Source organism: Ornithorhynchus anatinus, chromosome X5 (assembly GCF_004115215.2).
Source record: "Ornithorhynchus anatinus isolate Pmale09 chromosome X5, mOrnAna1.pri.v4, whole genome shotgun sequence".
Classification (NCBI taxonomy): domain Eukaryota; kingdom Metazoa; phylum Chordata; class Mammalia; order Monotremata; family Ornithorhynchidae; genus Ornithorhynchus; species Ornithorhynchus anatinus.
In genome coordinates this window covers 41,741,750-41,769,313 of record NC_041753.1, presented here as the reverse complement: position 1 = coordinate 41,769,313, position 27,564 = coordinate 41,741,750, and the positions used below count along the sequence as shown (strand labels likewise).

Sequence of the window (27,564 nt, the reverse complement as noted above, 5' to 3'; positions counted from 1 at the left end):
CGACTCATCTATCTCTTCGCTGACCCCTTGCCCATGTCCTCACTCTCACCTGGGGGCTACTGATAATGTTCTGCACACAGTAAGCGCTCATTAAATATGATTGAAAGAATTGAATGAGCTGATGGATTGATTGACCAAAAAGTAGAAAACTGAATCAAGAAGGTTTACATGTACTCTGGGAGGCAGGTAGACAGAGCGTTACCTGTTTGGTATCAAAACCAAATTAAAGATCCACAAAGAGGCAATAGTGTCCAACTTTACTTAAGGTTATGAGATTTGATTGCTTCCCACTTTACCCTACCCCACCATCCAGGAAACAAATGCAGACACATCATTTTTGAACTAGGGAAGGGAGAAAAGTTAACTTTTAATTATATCTTCCATAAACTTCCTCTTCGAGAGTGTTATTAAAATTTCGTGTTAGCAGTTTAAATCCAGAATTCATTCATTCAGTTCAGTCGTGTTTATTGAGTGCTTACTGTGTACAGAGCACTGTACTAAGAACTTGGGAGAGCACAACAATAAACAGACAATTTTCCTGCCCACAGTGAGCTTACAGGCTGGGGGCTGGGGAACAGACATTAATATAAATAAATAAATTACAGAGGTATACATAAGTGCTGTGGGGCTGGGAGGAGGGAAGAACAAAGGGAGCAAGTCAGGGTGATGCAGAAAGGAGAGAAGAGGAAATGGGGGGCTTAGTCAGGGAAGGCTTCTGGGAGGAGATATGCCTCCAATAAGACCACTTAAAAATGAATGTTATTCTGGGTCTAGTCACAAGAACTGAATTTCTTTGGTCAATACATAAACGTTTTTTGAAGGAACAAAAGAAAACTAAGAAAGGTTAAACAATAGTTCAAACTCAATATTCTTATTAGCTCTGAAAAATACTTCTCCTACAATAGCAAAAGCTAACTGCAAAATAATTTGCCTCTGAATTCTAGAAAATAAAATGATTTTGTGACAAAAAAGTTTCAAGACCTCTTTATTTTGAAGATTTTATATTTGTTCCATGATCATACTATGGATTTTAAAAAAGGAATCATGGATTCAATTCAAAAGTTTATTTTTCCTTTCTTGATGGTGTCACCGAAGCACAGTAAATATTCTCAAAATCATTGTTGTGCCATTTCACTTTTGATTTAGAGAAATATGGGTAAGGTTGTAATATAATTCTGAGTTTACCCTGCTTTGCCTAGAGACCTACTTCGAAGGAAAAATCCTTGATGGACAGTGCACCGCTATTATTCTTCATAAATAGCACAAGAGCTATAGGACTGAGTTTTCATTTGGCTTGGAATTTTCTTGCTTTTGGGGTTTAAATCAGTGCCACAGCAGTACTTTTAACAACCTGAGAAAAATTAGCTGCTTAGTTTCCTTGACATTTAGATGTGTAAGGTTATATTTTTCCATGCAAGTCACTAAAATTGTACCATTGAATGCACTCTATCAAAGTGTGTTTATGTAAATTGGATTTATGCATAAAATCAATTTATGTAATCAGGCAGAATTTCCATATAGCTGAATCTAAATTATCATTTGATTTTATTTTGAAGGAAAGATTAGAAAAGCAAAAATCTTTGCACCTTTGATCACCTTCAGGACATCTGTAAGTAATTTCATAAATATTTCCCACTTTTCAATAGTGTATCAACCGAATTTAAAATTCACTTTTTTTGCTGGATTTTAATAGCTATCTGTTCCTGAAACCTTAAGAAGATTTCATAATTTGAAAATTTGAGCAAGTATAAAGGGTTGTTATTTGAATGGGCTGGAGTAAATAAGTTAAGGTTAGAGAAAGGAGAATCAAACATATTTATTGAGTGCTTACTGTGTGCAAAGCACTGTAATAAGCGCTTGGCAAGAATACAATACAACAGAGTTGGTAGACGTAATCCCTACCCATGATGCGCTCACAGTCTAGAGGAGAAAAAAAAGTTTAGAAAATTTGCAGGAAATTAAAAAGCAATTACTTTTCAGAGCCATTGCCCCACTAGACTGGCTGCTGGGCTGTCATCACCTGCTCTTGTCCCCTAGACAATGAGTGAGAATTAGAAACTCCTCCTGGCAGCATTATAGCAAGACAGGATGAGAGTTCTGCGTTATAGATGGCATAGGAGGTGGTTGGTGTGTCTTGGTACTCAAGCAATATATCAACAACACCTTGCAAATCTTCACAACCTTGACAGAAGAGTACTTATTGAAGCCAACCTATTGAAGGGATACAAAGCTAAGACAATTCATATTCTGGATAGGGTGTGGTAGGATATCAAGGATGAGAAAATACACGATCTGGCTGACTGAAAGTCAGAGGAGAAAAAAAAGCTTAGAAAATTTGCAGGAAATTAAAAAGCAATTACTTTTCAGAGCCATTGCCCCACTAGACTGGCTGCTGGGCTGTCATCACCTGCTCTTGTCCCCTAGACAATGAATGAGAATTAGAAACTCCGCCTGGCAGCATTATAGCAAGACAGGATGAGAGTTCTGCGTTATAAACTCAATAAATATAGTTTTTTCTCCTCTACACCCCACCTCAACAACACTGGAGAGTAGAGATAGCCCCACCCTCATCCCAAAGGAATCTTAGAGTTGGCAACACAATTTTTTCCTTAGCATATAAAATACCATTATTATTATTGAAGTGTTTGGAAGGGGGAAGGGCAACAAAATCCAGTAGAAATCTGAAATTTCCCAGATCCATTTATAAAAATTCACACCAACTTCACCCATTGTCGGCCCCCAAATGTCCTTGAAGTCCCTAAAGGAAATGCAGTGAAAAAACATGTCACATTTCTGTACCCATCATATTGGTAAAATTGATTATTCATACTAATGGGAGCAGTTGTACTACTGATGCTAATCCATTCAAATTGTTTCAGCTATCATATCTTTGTGGATGACTCCCATATCTATCTCACAAGCCCTCACCTCTCACTTGCCTTGAAATTTTTCATTTCCTCCTGCTCCCATGATAGCACCACCTGTATGATCCACCAATATCTTCAACTCAGCATGCCAAAAGCTGAACGTCTCATCTTCCTTCCTAAATTGCTTCTTCTCCTCCTCTCCTTCCCTTATGGTCAACTCCACCAACACCCTCCACCTCCCAAAATCTCACAAATTTGATGTCATTTCTGACTCTTTTATCTTGCACATTCAGTCTCTCTAAATTTTGGTGGATTTTCCTCCTCAATATTACCTGGATCCTCTGCTTCCTTTCTGCTTTTTTGTCCACTCAATCATATTTATTGAGCACTTTCTGTGTGCAGAACACTCTATTAAGCACTAAGGAGAGTACAGTATAACAAAGTTGGAAGAAATGTTCCCACAAGGAGCTTACACTCCCTTTCTGGTCTCTTTTCCTCCTATCCACCTACTTACACTCTTCATTGTTCATTTTATGTACCTATCTGTAATGTACTTATTTATACTTATACTCCTCATTATTTTCCAAGTCCTCCAAAAAAGCCTCCTCCTCCAGGGACATTTCCCTTACTAAGCCCCAACTTTCTCATCATGTCATCCCATCAACCACTGTTACTAACACTTTGGTAATTTCAGCTGTATTTATTTCATTTATTTATTCATGTTTTTCCTATTTTACTTACTTTTGTTAGCAGTTATCTGTTTTTCCTCTTAATACCCCCTGTGTGATGCATTTCTTCCCCCATTAGGAAGAGGGACTGTGTCTTCTACTTTTAATTTGTTCTCTCAAGCATCTAGTACAGTGCTCTTCAAGCAGCAAGGACTCAATCCATATTGATGACTGAATGAAATCAATTCCTGAGTTCTGGTAGCTATTAAGTAAATTTTCTGGGACTTAGAAATTCACCAAGTGACTAAGGCAGTTACATGATGCAGTAGATGAGCGTGACAGGGGTTGATGGTTTCCTGTTCATTCTATTCTCCATCATCAGGAAGTACATTCAAGGCTATTATAATAGATCCAGTTGTCTCTGAAGCAACTGTGTTTGAAGAAGAGGCAAGGACAGAGAGGCTGATTTATGTTTTAGGTCTCCAGGAAATTCTTTCAACTCTGGAGGGTATAAGCATCATTCAAAATGATTAAGATAGTCATTGAAGTGCTTCTGCATATGGATGCCTGTGATTTTGAAATGTACAAGTGACAGAAGGCATATGCAAAATTATGGATTTGCAGACAGCAGAGTGTTTCCCACTATCTAATGGTACCTAGGAAGGGGAGGGAAGCAGGGAAGAGGAGGTGGTATTTAACAGGGGATGGCCCCAAAGCCTAAATCAGACATCCTACCCTGGTCTCATCATTTTTGAAAATTTCACCAAGGCAGATAGAAGAGCTGCTAAAATGGATTATAGGTATAATTGGTCTCTAGCTGAAGGCAGACAAGCTTAATCCTATTCAATTAAAAAAGAAAAAAAAACAAAAAACAACAATGAAGTCTGGAGGAGAGGGGCAAGATTAGTTCCCCAGTATATAATTAGCTGAGAATCTATCACAATGAATGGATTAATTCACAATGTGCAATATGAGGAAAAAAACTCTGGCAAGTTTGATGAAAGAAATATAGACTCTTGGATATCAGTAGCACACTTCATGATTATTAGACTGTAAGCCCGTCAAAGGGCAGGGACTGTCTCTATCTGTTACCAATTTGTACATTCCAAGCGCTTAGTACAGTGCTCTGCACATAGTAAGCGCTCAATAAATACTATTGAATGAATGAATGAATGAATGAATAGTAGAATTAGATCCCTACCCGTGACAAGATTCACTCACATGAATAGAGTTGAACTAATGACTAAATTTGTAGTCAGGAAAATATTTTCCTTCAGGATACATTTTCAGTGACTATTTTTTCCCCTGGAAGATTTGAAGGATTCATCAGAATTTCCTGCCTTAAAATAATGTAAAGAACAAAGCAGCATGGCCTAGTGCATAGAGCATGAGCCTGGGAGTCAGAAGGACTTGGGCTCTAATCCCAGCTCCGACATGTACCCCAGCGCTTAGAACAGTGCTTGACACATAGTAAGTGCTTAACAAATATAATCATTAATATTATCATAGCATGCCATGACAAGTGAAACAAAACTATCTCATCTGGAGGATTAAGAAAGAATGAATGTGTTAGACTGGTTTTTTTGCTATACTGGTGTATGTCCAGATCATTCCACCAGGGTGCCCATCCACCCCATACCTTGCATCCTCCAGGTCCATCAGATGGAGGGGAGGGGATTTCTAGAAGATGATCGAATGTGGATCAGTTTCATAAAGCACTGGTACAGCTGAGTATGGACTCCGCAGAGAAACTGCACATACTAAGTTTAAAAGTGGAACAATGCAAGCAGAAAATCCTACAAGTAGAAATCAGCAGTGAGGTGGATGTTGTGGATAGCAAACTAGAGGTAATTGAAACTGATCCAGCATCATTCCTTTAACAGTGAGATAAAATATATGGGTTGAAATTAACAGCACAAAGTTTAAGGACTCCGAGGGCTAATCTCACATAACGATGACTTTTAGGCTCACCATCAGCTATTTAGTGCTCATGTATATGTCTGGTTATTGATCTATTCACAGATTCAGTGCCTTAGTTTAGTATTTTTCATCTGCATCTTTGCTCTTATTTTCTTACCTATTAACTTTTTGGCGATCATTTTTCTCCCCTTGTTAGACTGTAGGTCTCCAATGATCTGCAATCTTGACCAGCAATATCTCAAGAGATCTTCCGACACCTCTCAAAATCCACCCCCTCCACCTACACCTCGGACCCCATCCCTTTGCACCTTATCAAAACTCTTGCTCTCTCCCTTTCCCCCCTTCGTGACCATCACCTTCAACTGCTCACTCTCCAATGACGCCTTTCCTTCTGCTTTCAAACATGCTCATGTCTTCCCCTATCCTAAACCAACCCTCCCTCCAGTTATCACCCCATCTCCTTCCTACCATTCCTCTCCAAACTCCTTGAGCGAGTTGTTTACATCCACTGTTTCCACTTGCTTTCCTCAAATTCTCTCCTTGATCCCCTCCACTCTGATTTCTGGTGTGATCAAATATGTTGCTGATGATGATAAAGGTAGAAGAATCCAAATGAAGGAAACCAGACCTAAATGGTATATGGGTGGGGAAAATAAAAGAATAATGCTGGGATCACCCAGGATGAATGGAACTGGGAGGTGGACTATCCCTTCCTATCACTAGTAGTGAAGGGGTTGTGCTTTGTTCCCTTCCAAACTCTCCTTATTTCAGCCATACCACACCAAGTAGGGCAACCCACTACCATCAGTGTCATCTTCTTGGTGTATGAAGATCAATTAACACATTTTGCTTATAGTCTGCTCCCCTCCCATTAGCACTTTGAATCCTTCCTAAAACTCCTGCATCCTCTCCCCACATCAAATGCGATCCACCCTCACTCCCCTATTTCCTTTCCCACAATTCCAACATGAATCCTTCCTCCTAAATAGTAAATGCTGCTATTTTAATGTAGCTCTCCTAAAATCCAGGGGTTAAAGGGTCTCACATTACAAAAAACTAGTACCAGAATACAGTTACCTTGGCCAGTGCGGTGCGCATGCATGACCTTTTCTTCCGACAATGCATCACGTTCTCTCTAGAGAGACGCACATTTCACAAGTGTGTTCATTCCAAAACGTGAAGTAAAGATAGGCATTATGGAAGAACTGGCTGTATATTTATTTTGCCTTCCCACTCTGATGAACGTTACATGTTAATCCATGGCCTGTCGCCTGCATTTCGAAGGAAGAGTTCTCTCTCTAGTTGCTGGGAACGAGAGATAGTTATCCATCATTCAGGAGCCAGCCAATCAATCAAACAGTATTGGCTGAAAGCCCAAGAGACCCCAATATGTTTCCTACCCAATCAACTAGTGGGAAATTAAAAAAAAAATTGTTTAACCAAACTGAAGTGCTAAAATACCCTTTGGCAAACAGGTTTGAAATTCATTATTAAAAGCTGGAGCATTCAAGATGAGCAGGAAATCTATCTGTTACACTGTACTCTCCCAAGAACTTAGTATAGTGCTCTGCACACAGTAAGCACGTGATAAATATGATTGACTGAATAAATGACCCTGTTTTTATTCTATCTTTTCATAAACACATACTTTGTTTGTCTTTAGGCCTGACATGGGTATTACTGTATATGGTTGTGAAAAATGTCATTTGTCATTTAACCCCTTTGAGTGTTTTGTCCTCATAGTGACCCCACAAGTTAGAACAAGCCACCTCTGGTCGTGGGAGGGTGGGTGGGCAAGGATGAACCTAGGTCTTACTATGTTTATTTGTATGCTGGACCTTGTCAATGTTTATTATTCCGAATAGGTCAGCATGAGATCACAGGCATCTTGCACAGTGATCATTTTACAGGTTTTTATGAATCATGGTCATAAAGAATCCACTGTCAACCAGTCACTTACAACACCTGTCCATTTCATTTTTTTTTCTCCCAGGATGAGCAGGAAATTGTTCCTTGAAGAGTATTTGCCAAAGGATAAGGAATTAAGATTAATGTATTTGTATTTGCCTGAATTCTGGATTTGCATAAAGGTCAACAAGGATAGAGCAAAAAGCCTAGTTTTTTTAATCTAAATTTTTTAACATGTTTATGAAATAGGACTAAGAATTTTTTATTCATCTGTTTAAAAACTATTTCAGAATAAAGACAGTAAATGGCTTGGGTCCCACTAGGTTTCTTTATTTTCTCTTTCCCGCTTAGTCAGGATGGGGAACAATTTACAGAGCAATGGCCAGCTAAGATACTCTTGCTCTTCAGTTTTCAATCAACTAATCTATAGTACTTATTGAGTACTTACCATGTGCAGACTACTGCAGAAAACTTTTGGGTGAGTACCATAGGAAGACACAATCCATTCCCACAAGAAGTTTACCTACTCTCGCACACTCTGTGCCTTTTTCTTGTCTCTCCTGGTGCCATCCTTTTGTTCCGGTCCTCTCCATTTGCCAGGAACTCCCTCCCCCTTCATATCCCACAGACAACTGCTTTCCCCATCTTCAAGGCCCTTCTGAAATCACATCTCCTCCAGGAGGTCTTCCTTGATTAATCTCTCATCACCCCAGTTCATATTCTTGGGTCAGTACTTCTGCACTACTCCAGCCCTTAAGTACTCACAACCCCCAGTGGCATTTATGTACGTATCTTAAAAACCCTACTTCTTAATCATTAAATCACGTATATAATGCTTTTTCTTTCTTCATTCTACCCTTAATTTATTTTTAGTGTCTGTCTCCCCTACTAGATTGTAAATTTCTTTGAGGGCAAAGATCATGTCTACTAATTCTGTTTACTCAAGCACTTAGTACAGTCTTCTGCACACAAAAAAATGCTCAATAAATACTATTGATTCATTAATTGATACAATCTAGTAGGAGAGGCAGCCATAAAATAATTTACAAATAGGAGGAAAAATCAATAACATCTATTGAGTAGCTACTAGGTGTAGAGCATTGATGTTGGGAGAGTCCGAAAGAGCCAGAAGAGATGATCTCTGTCTCAAAGGGCTTACAGTTTTGGGAGGTGGAGTTTGGGGTGGGGAGGTGGGAGAGAAGGAAAAAACAAACTCAAATAAATTACAGGTACAAATAGTAGAGTATATAAATCAATGTACTAAAGTGCAACAGGAAGTAGTGAGAGTAAAAGTGCTAAGAAGGAACAAAGTGCTGAGTTGAGAGAAGGGAGGATGGCACCAAGAGGGGAGAAAAAAGTAACCTGAGAAAATTTCTTCAAGTAGGTGTGATTTCAGAATGGAGAGTGTAAGCTGAAATGTAGTAGAAGAGAGCGGATAGATAAGGGGGATGGAGCTATATAGACCTAGAACTTATCTCTTCCTATAAAGTATCACATTGTGAAAGTGAGATATTGATTTTCTTGTTCAACGATTCCAAAGAATGTTAATTTAAACCTCTCAGCTGAGATTTAATAGGAGAATAGAGGGGATGGAAAAGAGAGAGGGAGCTATTTAGACCTAGAACTTATCTTTTCCTATAAGATAATACAAAGTGAAAGTGAGATCTTAATTATCTTGCTCAATGATTCCAAAGGATATTAATTTAAACCTTTCAATTGAAAATTATTCCAAGCGACTGAAACAAAGAAACACAGAGAGAGGAAAAACCGCACTATCTGAAGTCATACCGAGGAAGAAAATCAAATACTCCCAAAGTTCAAGCTTCTCTCCACTAACCCCTTTGTAAGGTTACATTGATTCTTTCACATTACTAGGGTGTTGTTTAATAATGTACTTCTGTGTGCTAGTCTAAACCTAAAGGAGAAACCTACTAGTTAACTTTCAATAAACTGAATAGATCTGTCAATCTGTCAATAGTATTTGCTGAGTACTCACTCAAGGTTCAATATGTCCAAAACTCAACTCCTCCTCTACCTTCCCAGATTGTCTCCGCCACTTAACTTTCCCTTCCCAATCAACATCCTCCTCATCTCTGAAACCTGAAACCTTGGAATTATCCTTGGCCCTCCCTCTCTTTCAACGCCCATATTCAGTCTGTTGCCATGTCCTGTTGTTTCTTCCATCACAACATTTACAGATTCTGTCCCCTGCTCTCCATGCTGGTCCAGGTTTTACTCATATCCCAGCTCGACTACTGCGATACAACCTGTATATGTAGGTGCTGGTGGGACATCTAAGTAGAGATGAATGGGAGGCAAGAAGAAATCCGAGATTGCAGAGAAGGAGTGAGGTCAGGAGTGGAGAGGTAGATTTGGGAGTCATTAATCCATCAGAAGTATTTATGGAGCACCTACAGTGTGTAGAGCATTGTACTAAGCCCTTGGGAGATTACAATAGAATTAGTAGGCATGGTCAAGGAGCTGACAGTCTAGTGGAGGAGAAAGACACAAGTAGGAGGAAGCAATAAAGTATCAAAATATGTACATTAGTGCAGTAGGGTTGATGGGGTGAAGGCCCAAGTGCTTGGGTGATGTAAAAGTGCTGAAGATGCAGTTTGGTTTATAAAGTAATAATAATAATAATGATATTTGTTAAGTGCTTACTATGTACAAAGCACCGTTCTTCCTATGGGCCCAAGAACTGCACAAAGCACTAAGTTAGATACAGGATAATCAGGTTGGACACAGTCCCTGTCCCACATGGGGCTTAAGTCTAAAAGGAGGGGAGAACAGGTATTGAATTCCCATTTTACAGAGGATAAAACTGAGGCATGAAGGAGTTAAGTAACTTTCCCAAGGACGCACAGCAGATAGGCACATCTCCTCCAAGAAGTCTTTCCTGACTAAGCCCTCCTCTCCTCCCACTCCCTTTTGCGTCACCCTGACTTGCTTCCTTCATTCATCCCCCCTCCCAGCCCCACGGTACTTATATGTATACATATGTGTGAACCTGTAATTTATTTGTTTATTTATATTTATTTTTATTATATTTTATTTATATTTATTTTATATTTATATTTATTTATATTATATCTGTCTCCCCCTCTAGACTGTGAGCTTGTCGCGGACAGAGAATGTGTCCATTCAATTGTAATTATTGAGCGCCTATTGTGTGCAGAGCACTACTGTTATACTGTACTCTCCCAAGAGCTTAGTACAGTGCTTTGCACACAGTAAGTGTTCAATAAATACGATTGAATGAATGATTGAAGATATGTGGCAGATATAGGATGGGGAGATGAGAAAATAATCAGAGAAGGGCTCCTGGAGGAGATATGATTTCACAAGGGTTTTGAAGATGGGGAGAGCTGTGGTCTGCCGGATGTGAAGGAGGAGGATGTTCAAGGCAGAAGGAAGAATGCAAACAAGAGGTCAGCAGAGGGAGAGCTGAGTCTGAGGTACAGTAAGTAGATTGGTTTGACAGGAGTGAAGCTGGGAAATGGAAGTTTAGTGAAAGAAGGGTGAGGACAGGTAAGGAGGTAAGAGCTTTTTTTCTGCTCTGATTCATTTCAGGTTCAATGCCTCCCTGATAATAACCATCTCTTCATTCAGTTGCCTTCCTCTCTGAATTCTTAAAGAGTATTGCAGTTTCTTGCCAGAGCTTGGCTGTAGCCTTAGACAGGGTTTGTTTGCTAGGAAGATATAGTAGTAATATTCCCTCCCCATCTTGGGATCACAATTCCACTACAGGGCCATCAGACCCATTGACAAATGGGAGCTCGTTGTGGGCAGGGAATATGTCTACCAACTTTGCTATATTGTACTCTCCCAAGCGCTTAGTACAGTCTCCACACACAGTAAGCACTGGGTAGAAATCCCCCTTCCTGGCAAGGTAACAGAACCATTCAAAAAGTGAATCTCATTGAAATACTTTGCTGGGGCAAACCTATTCAGCTGTCTAAGTGCAAATGCTCCTGCCCATTCTTCTCTGAGGCTGAGTATTGTACTGCCCTTATGTACTTAGTACTTATGCCCATATCCATAATTTATTTTAATGCCTACCCATCTCCCCTTCAAAATTTTAAGCTTTTGGTGGGCAAGGAACATGTCTACCGATTCTGTTGTATTGCACTCTCCCAAGTGCTCGGTACAGTGCTCTGCCCGGTAAGAACTCAATACCGCTGATTGACTGCACTCTTGTAGACACAAGTATAAAAGAGGTAAAATACTCTTGACTCAAAGAGGAATGGGCAGCTGCAAATTAGCTTAGTCAGGTTTCCCAGGTATTGATTTCTTGCTTAAATTTAGCATGTTAGATCTAAGTATCCATTCATTCCTGACATTTGCTAACTGCTTACAGTGTGCAACGGTAAAGCACTGCACTAATTCCTGGGGAAAGGTGCAAGGATATTGATTTAGGCATGGGGTTGAAAGGTGAGACGGGTGACAGCATAGTCACACGGGAAAAATAACAGTAAATTCAGTAAAAACAACAGTAAGAAAGTAGCAGTACATGACTGCTGGAAGGAATTGGCATCAATCCAAACATCAATCAGTAGTACTTATTGAGTGCCCATTTGCTGAACACTGTGCTAAGAGCTTGGACAAGTCCGGTAGAGGTGAACGATAGTCTTCCTGCCTGCAAGTAGTTTATCATCTAATGCTCCTCACCACTACACTCTGGACTTTCCCTGACTCAGGCACCCCTTTCAAACCACTAAGGTTTCATTTAGTTATGTTTATCTGTTGTAAGCTCCTTGAGGTCAGGGATGGTGTCTACTAACTCTTTTGTACTCTCCCAGGTGCCAAATACAATGCTCAGCACAGAGTTAGCGTTCAATCAATGATATTCACTGAGTCCTTACTGTGTGCAGAGCACTGTACCAAATGCTTGGAAGAGTACAATACAATAGAATTGGTAGACACAATGCCTGCCCACAAAGGAGTTTACAGTTAGAGTAAAATTGATGGTCTTTCACTTTTTGACTTTTGGAACTTGAACTCTGCAAACTTTAATGGTTCACTAGATTTCCTTCATTCAATATGAATTAAAACAGAAAAAATCGAAGGGAAACATATAAAAATTGACGAGAGGGTTCAGATTGAAAATAGGAACCTGCTTTCTCTATATTTTGGAACTCTTTTAGCAGCTACTGAAGTGCTTAATGTATTACCTGATGATATCAGTGATAGTGGAAGTGGAGGATAGTTCAACAATATAGTGATGACCATCAAGCACAGAGGTGAAAGGAAAAATATTTTCTAATCGGAATGCAGACGACAGTGGCCAATCCTTGCTGGAGGGGGCAGAGAGGCAGGCAGGGGACAACCTATTGTAACCCTTCTCCTGAGTGATTCACTGACAGGAAAAGGGACTGGAATAAGGAGAACATGGGAGAGTGTAGACTTTCCAAGGCAGGCATCTATGGGAACAAAGCAAATAGCAGCTAGTGGGGCAAGTTTTAGAGTGAGCATAGTGTTCGACACTTGCAAACAGCAAGCCCCACTCTTGCCTTGAACCCGCCGAAGTGATGAGGGAGAGGAGAGGGAAAACCAGAGGAGAGCGCGTCAGGCATAAAGGCTGCGACACTTTATAGCCGCTCGTCCAGCCTGCTCGGCTCTGCCGGGCCAAGAAAGAAGAAGCCATCTTGCTTTGGCCATGTTGGCAGCAATCAGGAAAATCTGGTTCTTGTCAAGTGGCGAATGCCTTAGCTGCCACATTACCAGCTGAAATGACAGACCCCCCCCCACATGCCCATCCATGATCCGAGGACAGGCCAGAGACACTTTGCAGATGTGCCCCACCTCAGGGAAACAATTCCTCGGTGCGGACTGTCTCAAAACCTGGACACAGACGTTGACCAGTGCTGAAAGCTGTGGGGGCGAAGGAAGAGGAGGGCTGGCCCTCAGAGCAGGACCTGCCTAGAGCTCCCTGCCCCAACCCTTGGCTCCCCCGAGTGACCCTGCTTGGACCTGCTCCCAATAGGCTGGCTCAGCTAGAGGGTCTAGACCACTCTTTTGGGGCTTTTCTCAGGGGAGGGGGAAGAGGTGGACAAGGAATCACCCAGCCACCAGGGTACAGGCCTGCATCAACCCCGTAGCAGGGGCCTGTGGGGGGAACAAGGCACAACAGCCCCTCCCCGACCCCCATCCACAGAAGTACGGATGACAGCATTGCCTGTCAAAAGGGCCACTGCAGGGAAATAATTTTCATATCAGAAGGGTCTTTCACCAGAACCAATTTCTGATTCATTCAGGTTTACTTACAGCCCCTGATTAAGCAGATGGGGCTGGTGCAAAACTTAAGGGACATAGAAATTCTTCCTTCAGTATTGTGAGCCGCTAGAGGTCTAGGGACCCCATTTATTTCTCACCAGTGTATTATTTCCCAGTGCTTAGTAGTTCTTGGCACCCAATAAGTGCTTAATAAAATCTATTACTTCTACCATGGTTTGCACATCTTGCATGGTTCCATCTGTTGTTTCCATTTGCACTGTTAGGTGAGAAAGAAGTGTCACAGTACTTATTCAGTGTCTATTGATCAGTGGCATAACTGGCATAAACATGTAGTGCTGGCAGATGATCTAGGCTCAGCCTGGAAGAGGGTGTAGAATGGGGCACAATGCTCCAGCAACTGTTGGTTATAATAGGTGGTTTAGTTTTATAAAGGGGAAGTGAACTTTACAAAACGAATCTTGAAATACCTTTTCATTCAATCGTATTCACTGAGCGCTTACTGTGTGTAGAGCTCTGTACCAAGTGCTTGGGAGAGTACACTATAACAAACAGAAGCATTCGCTGCCCAGGACAAGCTTACCGTCTAGACCTTTGTCATTCAGTGATTACTGACGCTTTTTAAAGAGCATAGTCGCAACTTGCAAGTCCAAAGTGCTTCCTCACAGCAAAACATACACTTTGCCTCTAAACTCAAAGAAATAGAGAACTCTCTTTCTCTCCTGACAGATTGCTCCGTGCAGGTAAATACGGTCCTGGGACAGAGGCAACCTTATCTAAACGCCGGCGGAGGGAGCCGATAGACACTTTCTGAAGTCATCAGAAGGGGAAGAGGGAAGAGGTTTTCCAGAATACCCCGGTTGCAAATGAAATGTTAAAAACAGCAGAAGGCCGATCGAGAGACGAAGAGGTGAAGGCAGCGGACGAGGGTGCCGGGGCGGTGAAGAGGAGGAGTGAAAGAGGAAACGTGGAAACTCTGAGCTTGGTAGGCTGCTGCTCAGGGCAGGCAGAGCGGGGAGTTGGATTTATATGAATGTGCTGAGTAAATAAAAGGGTGGTGGGGGGCGGAGGGGGGAGTGGTAAGAATGAGGCTCAATGAAAGGATCTGCCTCCACTCTCACGAGCGAGCGTCTGTACATACTAGAGTCAAAAATACTAGAGTCAAAACGGGAAGCTCCAACGGGAAGCTCCAGCAAATGAATGAAAGAGGGAGAGAGCGAGAGAGACGCACGCTGAAGCTGCCACAGGGGGAAGCCAATCGGGAGGTGCAAGGGGAAGTTTGGGGTGGAAGGACAGGGAAGGGGATGGCGGGGCGGGTGAAGGGTCGGAGGGGGCAGCTGGGGCGGGCATCGACGTGTGCAATTGCAGCCTAGAGAAAAAGGGGAAAGAGTGGGGAGTTCGCCCCCGTCCCGCGACTCCTCCTTCCCTCTCCCCAGGGCGCCCCACAGCGGCTTCTCTTTTCGGCCCCAGCGAGCCAAGGAGAGGGTGGGGTGTGCTGAGCCGCTCCCACCCCTCGCCCCGCCTCGGCCCCAACAAGTATCTGCCTCCCCCTCCGCCCCCAGTTCCCCACCCCCTTTTCGCTTAGTCGAGCAGCTCATTCCTCCTCTCCTCCTGTTGCCGCCGCTTTTAGCGGGAGGGAAGAAGGAGCGGGGAGCCGACTTAGAGACGACACCGAGACCCACAGAGACGGGGGATGGTGTCGGCCCCGCGGTCGGGGGCGCCCCTCTGCTGCAGCCGCTCGCCTCGCCCTGGCAAGTGACTTGGCAAGCAAGCAATTTGGGGTTGAGGCGAGAGGAAGGGGAGGGAGGAGAGGAGGAGGAGGAGGAGAGCGGAGTGAGTCAGGGCAGTCGGGAGGTGCGGGAGGGGGAGATTGAAGGACCCGCCGCGGCAGCCGGACGACTGAATTGGGGAGTGGGAAGGAGAGCGCAGTCCGGCGCAGGTAATGAGGGGGGTGGACGTGGAGCTGAGGGTTGGGGGAGTGAAGGGCGAGCGGGAGGGACCTCGTTCCCCCTGCCGCCAGGGACGCAGCTCCGGGTCCCAATCGCTCCCAGCAGCAAAGCATCATTCTTTGATTGCCTTGGTTGCGCTTTGAAATCATCCCCCACCCTGGTCCTCTCTTATTTTGCTGTCACCCTTGCTTTCTCGGGGAAGGTTATTTTTAGTTGTAGCCACTGAAGGTTGGCTTTGACTCCCTCCTCCCCGCCCCCCTTCGCACGACTTGAGGCTGTCCGGAGGAGCCCCGCTAAATTTCAGCAGAATCCAAAGCCCTCGCCGCGGCACGGACCGTCGTCTCAAGGAGCGCTAAAGGCAAACTCGCCTGTCCTGTTAAGAGACGTGAGTCGGGAGAGTCCGGGGAGAATCGCGGGGTGGGGGCTCTGCACCCCTCTTCTTTCCCGCTGGGGATTGAAAAGCTGTGGTTGAGATCGCGCGCTGCGGATCGCGTCTGACTCCGGTAGAAAAGTTAGCGTGCACTGCAAAAGGAGACACGTCTGTAACTCCCTGACCGCTAAACGCTCGGGAGTTGGGCAGTCTTGAGGGGATGGGGGGCTTAGGGGAAGAAGAGCAGATAGACTTCTTTACCCGTTTTTCAGACTAACGATCCGTCTGTTGGAACCAAGCACCGTCAGTTGCGTTTAGGTAACAATTAAGCCTTTTTTCGAAGGTGCATTCTTAAACAGTGCTGCCCTGGGATGACTCCCTTAGTTAAAGAAGGTTTGCACTACGAAGTAAGTGACTCTGTTTCCCCCCTCTCCTCCGGGGTTGATGGCATGTAACTTCATTTTTGTTTTTTTCCCACCCAGCATTCCTTTTCTTACTTAAACCACTTGGAAGGGTTTAGCTTGTAACAAATGAAAAGTAGAAGGAAAGGGAGTGACTTGCTTTGGGTTAGTGGTTTTTGAAATGTAGTTACTTTTCACCCTAGAATATGGTTCTAATGGTTTAAAGTTTATTTTCTGTTTTTCTTTGATGCCATATGGCCTTTGATGTCCAAGAGTGAAGGCATCCTGGTCTTATTACTTCCATCCAAACTGAGGTGGTTGGTATGTGAAGGGCTTCAGCCTTCAAGGGTAACCCTTTCGGTGCCTGCATTTTTTTCTCTCTCCTTCCTCGTCCCAACGTTCCCAGAATGGTGTTTTCGTGAATTCTGGGGCCTGTAGTTGAATCTAGGTGAGTCAGACAAGGCGGCTTGCTTCGATAGCATTCATAGATGTTTCCTTTTAGTTGATTGAACTGAGCTATGCGTATGTCTGTCATATATCAAAATAAACCCGCTACAGCTAAGGATATTGGCCAAAGGCATATTACCCGGTTTAATTTTTCTGTGAAGTTGAGACATGTAATCATGCAGAGCCTGCAATTCTGGTTAGCTGAGTGTGGACTCAGAACTATAATAAGTATTGTAAGAGGGCACTGACTTGTCTGTCAGAGGCAATTTCTAGAGAGGAGGATGGCTGTTAACGTTGTCTAGACAACATTTTACTTAGGGTCGCTTGTTTTCATTTCTACTCTGTGAGGCAATGAAAAGCCTCTTAAAAGTTCTGCCTCTTTTAGTCTTCAAAAGTTCCCTTTTAGAAAAGAGGGAATCTTGTGGCTTATCAGTTGCTGGATCAAGTACAGTAAGAACATTTCAATAAAACTTTGACTTATTCAATGTAAGTTCATGAAGTAGACCGCATGAGGAAGATTGCGCCCCCCCCCCAAGAATTTAAAACAATAGAAAGAGCAAAAAGGGACTGTGGAAACATGAAATTGTATGGAAGGTAAGAAAGGGGGAAGTTGGAGGACAAAAGGCAAGATGATTGGGAGGAATGAAGAGCAGGAAAGAGAAGAGAAACTAGGTGGGAGGAAAGGGAGAGGGAATGTTCTTGTTAATCTTTTTTCCTATCTATTCATTCCACCCCCCCTTATTTTTCTCAAAATCAAAAATCAGTTTCGTTAGTATCACCACCATTTGAAGTATGAAGCACTATCTGCTTATAGCTGATATTAAAATAACTTTAAAGGCAGTGCTATGTCCAGTTTATTGGTGTGATTTGCCTATTGATTTCAGGGGAGCCCCTGCCTTGACAGTGGTGGTTGCCTAGGCTCTTGTATAAATGCATTCTTCCACTTTCATTTGGGCCCAGTGATGTGTTGTCAGCATTTAGTGTTACTAGTATCATTACCAGTAGCATTTTAATACAAATAAGAATAGTGTCTGGATTTTCAGTCACAAATCTTCCCCAAATGTGTTGAGTCTTCGAATGCTGTTTTTTTTTAGAATTTGAAATCTATTGATACTTAAATGATTGCCAGTGAATCTTTCAATTTGAGGTGATTGGAGTTACTGGAAAATATAAGGGGAAAGAAAATCATACTTACTGCACTTGAACATTTGTTCAGAAATCAGGGAGGTTCAGAGTGAAGGGGAATGTGTATTCTTTATCATTAGACATGTGTTGCTGGCAGTTTCAGCCTAAAATAGGATTAGTTTTGAAATTAATTCCAGGTGAAGACTCTAATATCAGTGATTGACATTGTGCAGCATCCTTTCCCTCTGAAAAATGCACAATTGCCTCCTGATTAACTCTTGCATATTTTTCTCCTTTAGTTCTGATCTATACTTAGTTCTTGTTTACATTTTCATTGTTAGGAGTCTCTAACCTCCCTTAATTAGATCGTTAGCCCCCTGTGGGCCAGAGACCAGTTTGAATCGAGTTCATGTAATCATTCCAGAGTTTAGAATAGTGCTTTGCAGATTGTAGGTGCTTGGCCAATTTTATTAATAAGTGACAGCTGCATGAGACCATGTTACACTAACTAAAGTAACACCCACTTAAGTTCATCGTACATCAGTGGCTCAATAAGAAACTGCTGGGAAATACATCTCTCTTATTTTGCATTTTATTATAATCATCGCATAAAGGAACAAACAAAAAAATTTATAGAGAAAATTGGTGACTGGCTATCAAAAGAGAGAGAATGAGAATCTTGATGTTTTGCCACTTACAATTACTATTATTTAAGAACAAGCAGTAATAAAACATCACAAAAAAAGACATTACATCTGAAATCCCAGTTATTGTGGTCCACCGTGAGGATGAAATGGTCATGAATAATTTGTCTTGTTCACTTGTATTCATTCAGCACACCATTAGGGGAAGTTCAATGCTAGTGAGCTATAGGAATTTTGCTTCAGGGTATCTCTTTGTAGCATAACCCAGAAGAATGTTGGGCTGTGTGAGGAGTAGAGCAAAGAGGCAATAATTTGCTGTTCTAATTTTTCAAAATATTTGCTGCTTCTTGAAACTGATACTCAATTTTTTTCTTCAAGAGAATAAGGTAACATTATGAGGTATTGGAATACTGCAGAAGACTTCGTGTAACTATTCACTTCCATGTAATAGTGTTGAGGCTAGGTCTGGACAAACTAATTTATCACTAGGAGGATTTATCCTGCAACTGTAGCATAAATAAGATTGGGCACTTCCTCCCCCCAACCTTTTTTGGCGGGGGACCGTGTGGGTGTTGCAGTGTTTCTATTGCTTGAGGCTACCTCAAAATTTCCATCATAGCACCAAAAGGAAATTTGTTTGTTTGGAAATTTGCTTCCAAAGAGCTTTAAAGGGGTTGGAAAATAAGCAAATTTGTGAAGAAGGGGCCAGGTTCTTTAATGAGGTTTTAATTGCTTCAGAGAGGCTTGAAGGTAATTTAAGGAGATTTTACTAAATCCCTTTTTGAGTTTAATGTAGCTCAAGTTAAACAGAAGCCTCTTGTTTGAACCACCAGCACAGGATTTCTTTTAGCAGTTTTTCTGTTTGGGGAGCTGCTTTAGATTTTGTTTTCCTGAACGGGGAAACCTAGCCCCTTAATTCTCAAACGTTCAGCATTTCCAACAATGGTCACTAATTCTCTTGTTCCACTAAGTTATAAATTGGTTTGAGAATTGTGCGGAAGTGCTTCTATGGCAAAGAAGGGTTTTAAATATTAAGGGACCACGTGATGGAATTTGTTTTCATCCCTTTGCATTTTGCAGGTCTTAAAACCTGAAGCAGATTTTATTTTGTTCTCTTGTTGTTTTTGCACCTGGAGAGGAAAGAGTAAAGTAACCTTTAAACTGGGGCATAGTTAATGACAGTGAATCAGATGGTTCCTTTTATTGGCTTTTGAATACAATTAGATTGATCCTACTAACCCTATTGTTTTCCCTAAAGGAACCTGGGCTTCAAGGTCTTGGCGGGGTGTTTCAAAATTTTTGAATGGGACTAGGAACTTGGCCATTTTTTTCTGCTGGAATGACTTTTAAAATTCCTTATTATTTTCAGAAGGCAAATCAACTTTAAATTGTTCCTGTTACTGTAATTTTAGAAATGCAGTGGATATTCTGAACATGTGATAAAGTTATATCTTGCCAGAGTGCTTTTGAATCTGCTCGTGTGTATCCAAGGTCATGCAAAAACAATCAAGTTTACTTTCAATACAACTGCTTCATAAGACCATATTAAAACAATGCAAATTGCTTTGTTTCTTTTGTAATAAAACAATTTAATGTGAATTGAAGGTATTACTCTAAAATCAAGATTGGTTCCTGAAAGGAAAAAGGCTGATTGATTGCTCTTTCCAGCCAGTTGGATGCTTTAGAGGTGTGTATGGGGGTGGGGGGGAGAGTATTACGTTTACTACTTAACTTCCTAAAAAGCTGGTGTGGTGCTAAAACACACAGGAAGCAAACACATGGAAAGGAGCTGCATGATTATTTGTTTTAATGAAAATGTTTACAAACAAAACTAGTTGCTTCTGTTTCAAAGGAAAAAAAAATCTGAGTTGACTAATAGCAATAGCTTGAAGTTTTCAGTTTGTGAGCTTGAGTGCAGAGATCTAGTTTCTAGCTTCCTTTATAATTCCCCACGATACCTAGTAAAGACCTGGATTTAGCAGATGCTCAATAAATGTTGTTTTCTGCAAGTTCATAGTATGATATGTCTTGCATGGAGAGCCTCTAAATGATGGTGTCTGTTCTACAGGATGATAATTTCTAGCTTCTGAACTGGTGGGTTGAACTGAATCCATAGTGAGGTTTGAGTGATGGGTGGCATGGGATTGAGAGTTAATGGGAGAAACTAAGAAAGAGCTGGAGATGGCAAGTTTAACACTGGCTATATTCATTCAATTATATTTATTGGGTGCTTACTGTGTGCAGAGCACTGTACTAAGCACTTGGGAGAGTATAATACAACAATAAGCAGACACATTCCCTGCCCACAGGAAGCTCACAATCTAGAAGGGGGGGAGACAGATATCAATACAAATCTGCATACTGCCATCCATACTAGCAAATATTTTACTAGAGGTGTTGATCCAACCTGGATTAATCAAAGGGGATGTCTTGATCCAAGGTCTAGAGATTGTGCCTTGTACTTTGGCTTAATGGTATTTATTAAGCGCTTACTACGTGCCAGGCATTATACTAAGTGCTGGTGTAGTTACCGGGTAATTAGTTTGGACACAGTCCCCATTCCACATGAGGCTCACAATCTTAATCCCCATTTTACTGATGAGGTGACTGAGGCACAAATAAATGAAGTGACTTGCCATGGACATGCAGCAGACAAGTGGTGGAGCCAGGATAAGAACCCAGGTCCTCTGACTCCCAGAACTGTATTCTTTCCACTAGGCCACACTGCTTCCCCCATTGCTTCAGGAAGGAAAAGACTTAATTTTAGCAGACGTGATTGTTCTATTTCTATGCATACTAACAATATTAACGATGGTATTCATTCAATATTCATTCAATAGTATTTATTGAGTGCTTACTATGTGCAGAGCACTGTACTAAGCGCTTGGGATGAACAAGTCGGCAACAGATAGAGACAGTCCCTGCCGTTTGACGGGCTTACAGTCTAATCGGGGGAGACGGACAGACGAGAACAATGGCAATAAACAGAGTCAAGGGGAAGAACATCTCGTAAAAACAATGGCAACTAAATAGAATCAAGGCGATGTACAATTCATTAACAAAATAAATAGGGTAACGAAAATATATACAGTTGAGCGGACGAGTACAGTGCTGTGGGGATGGGAAGGGAGAGGTGGAGGAGCAGAGGGAAAAGGGGAAAATGAGGGTTTAGCTGCGGAGAGGTAAAGGGGGGATGGCAGAGGGAGTAGAGGGAGAAGAGGAGCTCAGTCTGGGAACGCCTCTTGGAGGAGGTGAGTTTTAAGTAGGGTTTTGAAGAGGGGAAGAGAATCAGTTTGGCGGAGGTGAGGAGGGAGGGCGTTCCAGGACCGCGGGAGGACGTGACCCAGGGGTCGACGGCGGGATGGGCGAGACCGAGGGACGGTGAGGAGGTGGGCGGCGGAGGAGCGGAGCGTGCGGGGTGGGCGGTAGAAAGAGAGAAGGGAGGAGAGGTAGGAGGGGGCAAGGTGATGGAGAGCCTTGAAGCCTAGAGTGAGGAGTTTTTGTTTGGAGCGGAGGTTGATAGGCAACCACTGGAGGTGTTTAAGAAGAGGAGTGACATGCCCAGATCGTTTCTGCAGGAAGATGAGCCGGGCAGCGGAGTGAAGAATAGACCGGAGCGGGGCGAGAGAGGAGGAAGGGAGGTCAGAGAGAAGGCTGACACAGTAGTCTAGCCGGGATATAACGATAGCCCGTAACAGTAAGGTAGCCGTTTGGGTGGAGAGGAAAGGGCGGATCTTGGCGATATTGTAGAGGTGAAACCGGCAGGTCTTGGTAACGGATAGGATGTGTGGGGTGAATGAGAGAGACGAGTCAAGGATGACACCGAGATTGCGGGCCTGAGAGAAGGGAAGGATGGTCGTGCCATCAGCGGTGATAGAGAAGTCTGGGAGAGGACCGGGTTTGGGAGGGAAGATGGGGAGCTCAGTCTTGCTCATGTTGAGTTTTAGGTGGCGGGCCGACATCCAGGTGGAGACGTCCTGGAGGCAGGAGGAGATGCGAGCCTGAAGGGAGGGGGAGAGGACAGGGGCGGAGATGTAGATCTGCGTGTCATCTGCGTAGAGATGGTAGTCAAAGCCGTGAGAGCGAATGAGTTCACCGAGGGAGTGAGTGTAAATGGAGAACAGAAGATGGTACTTATGCTACATGCTGGTAGCATGTAGATGGTAGATGGTACAGAAGATGGTACTTATTAATTGGTTATTACATATCAAACACTGAGGTAGGTACAAAATTGGACACAATCACTGTCCCGCAAGAGGCTTATGGATGGGAAATGGAGGCCCAGAGAGGTTAAGCAACTTTCCCAAAGTCACACAGCTGGTAAGTGGTAGAGCTAGGGACTAAAATCTGGGTCTCTTGACCCTCTGTTCTATATTCTTTCCACTAGGTCTTGCTACTTATGCCCTAATCTTCAAATAAAAAAAACACCAAGAACATAGGCTGATTTAAAAATGACCACTCTCCTCAAGATGCAGTTTAGAAGATGATAATCGAATATAAGACGTTCCCAAAGTCCTTCACTGATTCCCAAGATTCTGACAGATTTAAAGGAGGGCCTAATAATTTGTACAGTAGATTTGATTGGCTCACTCATGACATGTGAAGCGAGTGAAGGGATAGCAGCTGTTTGTTGTTGAGGGAGAGGATAAAACTATTCTATTCCATGCTACAGGGTCAAACCCTAATTCTCACCAGGGATTCTGCAATGGGATCAGAGGAGAGAGTTGGGATGATACGGTGGAATCCATCACCAATACTAGAAAAGTGGATCAAGGGCATGTCTCCCCACATTTTCCTCCCATCACAGTCTGCAATGATGTGGCAAAGCAGTGGATTCCTATAAAATTGCAGTAGCAACAGATCAGACCATCATGGCATGTAGCAATTAAGAATTTTTTTTTAACCCCTAAAGCACTTTGATGTTCCACCGCAGCCTTACAACACTTATGTACGTATCCTTATACTGTGTGACTTCCCCTATCTGGAATTTATTTCAATGTCTGCCTCCCCATCAGTTTGTAAACTACTTAGGGGCAGACAGGGATTGTGTCTATCAATTTTATTACAAGGTACTCTCTCCAGGTACACTGTTCTGCAAGCATTAAGCACTCAATACATATTTTTTGATTTTTGTATTTTTACAATACATACTGCTACGGGCTCTCATTATATCCCGGCTAGACTACTGTGTCAGCCTTCTCTCTGACCTCCCTTCCTCCTCTCTCGCCCCGCTCCAGTCTATTCTTCACTCCGCTGCCCGGCTCATCTTCCTGCAGAAACAATCTGGGCATGTCACTCCCCTTCTTAAACAACTCCAGTGGTTGCCTATCAACCTCCGCTCCAAACAAAAACTCCTCACTCTAGGCTTCAAGGCTCTCCATCACCTTGCCCCTTCCTACCTCTCCTCCCTTCTCTCTTTCTACCGCCCACCCCGCACGCTCCGCTCCTCTGCCGCCCACCTCCTCGCCGTCCCTCGATCTCGCCTATCCCGCCGTCGACCCCTGGGCCCCGTCCTCCCGCGGTCCTGGAACGCCCTCCCTCCTCACCTCCGCCAAACTGATTCTCTTCCCCTCTTCAAAACCCTACTTAAAACTCACCTCCTCCAAGAGGCGTTCCCAGACTGAGCTCCTCTTCTCCCTCTACTCCCTCTACCGCCCCCCCTTCACCTCTCCGCAGCTTAACCCTCTTTTTCCCCCCATTTCCCTCTGTTCCTCCCCCTCTCCCTTCCCAGACCCTCAGCAGTGTACTCGTCCGCTCAACTGTATATATTTTCATTACCCTATTTATTTTGTTAATGAAATGTACATCGCCTCGATTCTATTTAGTCGCCATTGTTTTTACGAGATGTTCTTCCCCTTGACTCTATTTATCGCCATTGTTCTTGTCTGTCCGTCTCCCCCGATTAGACTTTAAGCCCGTCAAATGGCAAGGACTGTCTCTGTTGCCGACTTGTTCATTCCAAGCGCTTAGTACAGTGCTCTGCACATAGTAAGCGCTCAATAAATACTATTGAATTGAATGAATTTTTTTTAGAACAGGATTGTATGGGAAAATCATGATACTAATAGATAAAACCTTAGGCACTGTACATAGTAAATAAAACATATAAGGGCAGTATTTATATATACTGTGTGAGAAGGGTATTGTCCATCACCATAAGTAACTTGAAAGACTAGCACATACACAAAGAGTATTAATTGGTTGAAGAGGTAAAGAGCATGTTATCAAATGTTGCAGTCACTGATGCTTGGGATATGCTATCTTAAATTGAAAATGTGAATTACCTGTTATTCACAACTCAACAGGTTTGTTTTTTAATCAAACAGTGGCATTTACTGAGTGCTTACTGTGTACAGAGCAATGTACTAAGCACTGTACTAATACAATAGAGTTGGTAGACATGATCCCTACCCTCAAGGAGTTTACAATCTAGAAGGGGACACACACATTAAAATAAATTACAGATATGGGAAAGTACCCTGGGAAAAGGTGGAATCACTTTGGCCACTTTTGAGGCAGTTTATCAATATTCGGGGAATTTGCCAGGCAAGAGGATCTCTGTCCATAAGGTTGGATTGGCTTGTTGATACTCCTTTTGGTCTAGGGGTGGGAAACCAGATCTGGAGCCAGAGTCAGCCCGGGTGGCAATGATGATAAGGGAACCTGGGTGGATCCTGAAGGCTCCAGCCTGGGATTCAGTTCCAGGCTTGGAAAAGTTGAGAGTGTGGCAGTTTGGGGATGAGCACACTGGGAAGGAAAGCTCTGCCTTCTTTCTTTCTCCATCTGTTTTTGGTGTCTAGAGCTTCACTTTCTCTCCTCCCAAAATAGTGACAATGTTCTACACCTAAGTTTTGAGGAGCAGACTACATGGGGGGTGAAAGTTTGGGAAGGGTCAGTTACTGACTGGGGACTCCAAGAAAGAAGTTGTGACAGGAGCATGTGGCTAGGGGATCAGAAGGGAGGTCCATATGAGTGGAAGTAAATGGGTGTCAGAAAAAAGGAAAAGGGTAAAAGATTTGTTCTTGGGGGAAGGAGGAGAGGACTGTACCAGGAGCAAGTCAAGTTGACAGAGCTAGGGGAACAGGTGAAAACCTGAGAGAACAGATGAAATTCAGGGAGCATGAGGAGAAGGAGGGAGACAGTTGAGCTGCAGAGGGAGGAAGAAGGTCTGTCGGGGCTCTGGAATCAAGGATAAGGCTATTGGAAGATGAGGGAGGAATGATGGGCTGAATGGGCTGTTTGGGGGAAGTATAACTCAGCCTGCAGAGTCTGGTGGATTTAGGATCAATGTTAGTGTGAGGCCTGGACTGAGATACCATGCATCTTTGGGGAGGGAGTACGCGAGCTTCAGAGTGGACCCGAGGACACATTGGGCAGGGGGTGGCATGGTGACACTGGCAGCTGCTTGATTGGGCAGCAAGTGGCTCATGTAGGGGCAGTGGCAGGTCTATCCCACAACTTTAACTCTTGTCTGGAACAGATGCTCCTCTGACTTGGGCTTCACTGCTGCTCCTCCTAAAAACCCAGCATCATCCACCCCCGGCAATTCCCTGCACTCTGGAACCAAGTTGGGCCAAGAGTGGTAGCAGCAGTAGTAGAGGAAGGGGAGGACCTGGAGTAAAAGGGGCCTCAGGAGAGAGCATTAAAAGATGCTTTCCCCTTCCCTATCACTACCTGCCCTGGCCTCAGCCCTACAGTTTTGTGCCCTAAGCAGGTGGAGAGGGCAAGGCAATGAAGAATACTGCAGTGGTAGCACTGTGGTCCTTTACCTTGGAGCTGGAGATGGGGGAAGCAAAGTTAAAAGATTAGATATGGGGTAGGAGGACTCAGAACGATAGAAGGGATGAGGAGTTGAGGGGCAAGAAGGTTGGCAAGGGTGTGGGGAGGGCAGTGGTGCTGGGAGTGGTAGGGAGATGGCAGGGGAGAGGGAGTGGGAGGAGCTGAAGGGACAGAGAGGACAAGTTCAGGCTGTTGTGACTGGGCCCAGGAAAAGGCCACAAGTCATGGAACTCTGAGAAGTGGAGGAATAGGAAAGGAGATGGGACAGGTAAGGGGATTGGTTTAGTCTAGGTTTACCTGAAAGTACAGGAAAGGCATCAAATGCATAATCTGAGGCAGAGAGTGAAATCCACTCTGAAGGGAAACTGTCTTCTGTAAATTCATGAGAGAGAGCCTTGCTCCGGGGTGTGTGTGGGTATTTTTTTTTCCTTCTTAATTTCCTATCCCTGTGGCTTTCTTGGTTCCTATCTTCCCCATGCTCTGATGTCCAAGAGGGTTGAGAGTAGACTTGGTATGAATTCTATGAGGAATAAGATCAGTCAATCAGTGGTATGCATTGAACGTTTACTGTGTGCAGAGCACTGTACTTCCATACAATGGAGTTGTTAGACACAATCCCTGACCTGGAGGATTTACAGTCTAGTGGAGAAGGACATTCAAATTCTTGTCATAGCAGTTAATGTAATTTTACTAAACTTGTCTTCTACAAGTATCCAGTCTGGGGGATACAATCAAGTGTGAGCATTTAGTACAGTGGATTGCTTCAGTCTCCTCTCTGATCTCCCATCCTCCTGTCTCTCCCCGCTTCAGTCTATACTTCACTCCGCTGTCCAGATTATTAGAAACGCTCTGGGCATGTCACTCCCCTCCTCAAAAACCTCTAGTGGTTGCCTATCAAATTTCTCATGAAGCAAAAACTCCTCACTCTTGGCTTCAAAGCTCTCCATCACCTTGCTCCCTCCTGCCTCACCTCCCTTCTCTCCTTCTACAGCCCATCCCGTACACTCTGCTCCTCTGCCGCTAACCTCCTCACTGTGCCTCATTCTTGCCTGTCCCGCCGTCAACCCCTGGCCCACATCCTACCACTGACCCGGAATGCCCCCCCTCCTCACATCTGCCAAACTAACTCTCTTCCCCTCTTCAAAGCCCTACTGAGAGCTCACCTCCTCCAGGAGGCCTTCCCAGACTGAGCCCTCTCTTTCCCTCTGCCCCTCCTCCCCTCCCCATTGCCCCTACTCCCTCCCTCTGCTCT

At 43.4% G+C, this 27,564-nt stretch overlaps 1 protein-coding gene across 6 annotated transcripts in view; it reads left to right on the top strand.

Moving 5' to 3' along the window:
- The first annotated feature begins 14,447 nt into the window (after nt 1–14,447).
- Nucleotides 14,448–27,564, top strand: part of LPAR1 (lysophosphatidic acid receptor 1) — a 156,944-nt gene continuing 143,827 nt past the window's right edge. Inside the window, exon 1 of one of the 6 annotated variants that reach the window (XM_039910802.1) lies at nt 14,448–14,582. The gene's annotated coding sequence lies outside the window, so the exon portion shown is untranslated. Of the gene's footprint in view, nt 14,583–15,407; nt 15,537–15,587; nt 15,932–16,303; nt 16,324–27,564 lie in introns of those variants that run through there. The other 5 variants (XM_039910801.1, XM_029055667.2, XM_039910804.1 and 2 more) reach the window with 5 other exon arrangements.